Source organism: Chinchilla lanigera, unplaced genomic scaffold (assembly GCF_000276665.1).
Source record: "Chinchilla lanigera isolate Chin_1 unplaced genomic scaffold, ChiLan1.0 scaffold00052, whole genome shotgun sequence".
NCBI classification, from domain to species: domain Eukaryota; kingdom Metazoa; phylum Chordata; class Mammalia; order Rodentia; family Chinchillidae; genus Chinchilla; species Chinchilla lanigera.
The window spans coordinates 12648001-12651532 of record NW_004955453.1 but is presented as its reverse complement, the minus strand read 5'-3'; the positions used below and the strand labels follow the sequence as shown (position 1 = coordinate 12651532).

The 3532-nt window shown below is 42.0% G+C and overlaps 1 pseudogene; it reads right to left on the bottom strand.

Moving 5' to 3' along the window:
* Positions 1–1324: 1324 nt before the first annotated feature.
* On the bottom strand, positions 1325–3191 carry LOC102027141 (annotated as a pseudogene).
* Positions 3192–3532: the final 341 nt, after the last annotated feature.

The following is a 3532-nucleotide window of genomic DNA, read 5'->3' as shown; positions in this document are numbered from 1 at the left end:
CTTCAACAAATAATTTTTACTTTAGGTGGATTTTGTGGTGATCTCAGTAGGAGTATTTGCCTCAAACAATTCCTTCCTGGTAGGTTAGACTAATGATGCTGAATGTTGACAAGATATAGAGCAACTGTAACTTTCATATCGTGTCACTGAGTGTAAATCAGTACAACCATTTTGGAAAACTGACAATAACATACATCCCATGATACAGCATGTCTAACCCAAGGATTTTACTAATGAACAGAAATACATTCTGTGTTCACCAGAGAACATACACAAGACCCCAAGCTCAAATGACTATCATAGCAGAATGGATATATTAACTGCATGAGACTGATTAAGAAGGACTACAACCATTGTGATGGTATAAAGTTGATGGGGTCCATGAATGTCCATATTATACAATATTTCTGCTTGTGTCAATTATGTTGTTTCTGAAGGATATTTACATCTGATTCAGTGGTTATAGTAAAGAAGATTGGCCACCCCTACGTAGGGATGTGAATGGGCATGACAGAGACCACACAAAGACTGGGAGGAATTTTCTTCCTGCCCAGCTTGAGCTGGGACATTGGTCTTCTGTCTTTGGACTGAAATACCATCATCCATTTTTCTGACTCTCCAGCTCACAGGTATCCAGCTGATCATGGGATTTCTCAGCCATATAATCACCTGAGCCAATTCCTCAGAATAAATCTGTGTGTACAAGAGCATGTATGTGTACTGCTTCTGTTTCTCCGGAGAACTGTAATATAACCACACACATCACAATGAACTTCATAGTTTCTAACAAAAAAAAAAAAAATCCCTCCAACTAGAAATGAAATAACTTGATATTTTAAAAAGCCTTGCAAACAGCAAAGCACCATAAAAGGAATTATCATTACTGGAAATACAGTTAAAATGCAGAGACTATTCCCATGCCCTAGAAACTTTTTTTTTTTTTTTTTGCCAGTGAAATGCAATTTTAATCCACAGTTTAACAATGAAGGATCACACTCTAAAGTCAACACATATACCTAGTATTTCAGTCTAAGCTTGTCCATGTATACAGCTGGAATCAATTACAAGACATGGCCTAACAGATACCAGGGTTAGGTACTTTTTACAGGCATTAAACTTCATCTTGCACCCTGAAGTCATACATACAGGGCAAAGTTGGGGCTTTTGTATTTGCATTTATTTTTCATTTAACTTTGAAAACACTACTATAATTGAATATTGAAACAAAAGCAATAGCAAGTAGTGAGTATATGATGATTATATTCCTTCATGCATTCACTCTTGCACACTCAGTGCCAGCAGTGAGCATTATTCACTGGTCCCATTAAGAGGTCTGACACTGAGCACCATCTCTGAGGTGATGTTCGTCATCCTCATAGGCTTCTCCATTATAATGGCGCAGTTTTTCTTGATTTGGATCAAAGTCCACCAGTTCTACCTGATCCATTTCATCGGTCTCTTCTACTTCCTTCTTCTCAGGCAAGAGCTTTTCCAGCAAAAAGAGTTCATCAGGAGAGAGAAAGTCATTTTCAGGAAAGTTTACCTTAAATTCAATGATTAGACGACCCTTTTCGTATGGTCTATGATAAATTGGCATGTCTTCATTTAGCACACACTTGATGTCTCCATGCTTGACAATCTGACCTGGGTGAGAGGTGATGACTATGGTTTGGTTGTCAAGAGTGGATATTGGCTTTTGGAAGCCATACAGTGCTTCAACCAGCTGTATATCCATACACATGAGAAGGTCCTCTCCTTGTCGAGTAAAAACAGCATGGTCCTTCTGATCTAACACAATGATAATTGTGTGTCTCCTGGCTCCAGTCCTGGTTCTTGGTCTCTGTTATGGTTGATACATTGTGCCAACTTGGGGAGTCTAGAGGTTTGGCTAAGTGACTCAGCAGTTCTGCCTCTTAGGGTGAAAAGAACACGCCCTTACCTTTCTGAGATGTTGTTTATTGTGTTAATTTGAGAAGTTTAGAAGGTTAACTATGCAACTCAGAAGGGGTCCAGGGTGCTTACTTTGTATTCATCCTGAGCCTGTGCAAGAGGCAGGCATGCAGAGGGTGTGGGTGTAGAGGACCTCCCCCACCTCCCCAGAGCGGGTAGACTGCATAATAAAAGGAATTGAGGAAGGACTTGCTGCTGGTTCTTCAGAGGAGCTCCGGTCTTCGCCTTCAGCTTGGTTGTCTCCTGGATTCTGGTGCAGACTGTTGGGCTTCCGTCTGGGACTCTTCAGCCTTCTGGTGTTGGCTCTCCGGCCTTCATCGTAGATTCTTCAGCATTCCGTCGCAGACCCATCAGCTTTTTGATATGCACTTGCATGGACACTGCAGTGAGCTCCAGGCCCGGGGCTGGGCTCTTCAATCTCCAGCGTGCAGACACCCTCTGCACGCTTCCTCATCCAACTCTGTAGCTGATCATTGTAAGCCAAACTTGTAATTCCTCGTACATTTGTTTATCTTGTATTATATCTGTTCCTCTAGTAAACCCTGACTGATACAGTCTCCTTCACCATGGCATGTTATCTTCTGGCCATCTCTCATGCCTTTGTCAATATGAACTTCTAGAATCTTCTTCTCTCTAGCTATCTTCTTTCTATTGCAGCTTTTACATCTATCTTTAGGGCTGATGCGTTCCCCATGGCCCTGGCACTCCATGCATACAGACTGAATTTGCTGAACCATTCCAGGTCCTATCTGATGAATTCTTATCTGCATTCCAGTACCTCAGCAGCTGGGACAGCACTCCACAGCTTCTTTCTTACCACCTGGGCCTTCACATTTGTCACAAATCACATTCTTTTGCAGAGCCAGTTTCCTTGTGGCACCATTATATAAATCTTCTAAGGTAACTGAGAGCTGATGCACCACATTGTTACCTCTCCTTTCTCTCTGCATCCTTCCTCCTCCTCCAAAAAACATATCAAAGATATCCATGGGGGAGCCAAAACCACCGCCTGCTCTGCCTTCCTTAATCGCCTGTTCTCCTCCTTTGTCATATAATTCCCTTTTTTTGGCATCTGAGAGAACTTCGTAAGCTTGAGAAATCTGTTTAAATTTTTCTCCTTCATTTGGATTCTCATCAGGGTGGTACTTCAAAGCCAGTTTCCTATAAGCCTTTTTCAGTTCTTCTTGGGTGGCATTGGGCTTCACCCCCAAAACATCCTAGTAAGTGGTTTCTTTCACCATTTTCTACAGGCGGCGGTCGGGCTGGGCCTCAGTGCGGGAGGCAGCAAGGAAGCGCCGGTGGAGCAGCCCCCACCTGGCCGCCCCTCAGCGGGTTCTGGAAAGTTCCTAGAAATTTTATTTCATACAAACTTAGCTTCTAATATTCTATATAATCTCAGCAAAAATTCATAAACTGAAATAAAACATAATGAAAGGTAAAACAAAAATCTATTGATCTTGAGATAAACTTAGCAGTAGTAATCAACACCCTGCTAACACGACAAGTTGCTTTCTGTTCCTGAGAACTACGTAAGCTCCCATTGTGTTTGCCATCCCATATTTTCTCCACCACAGCACAGATT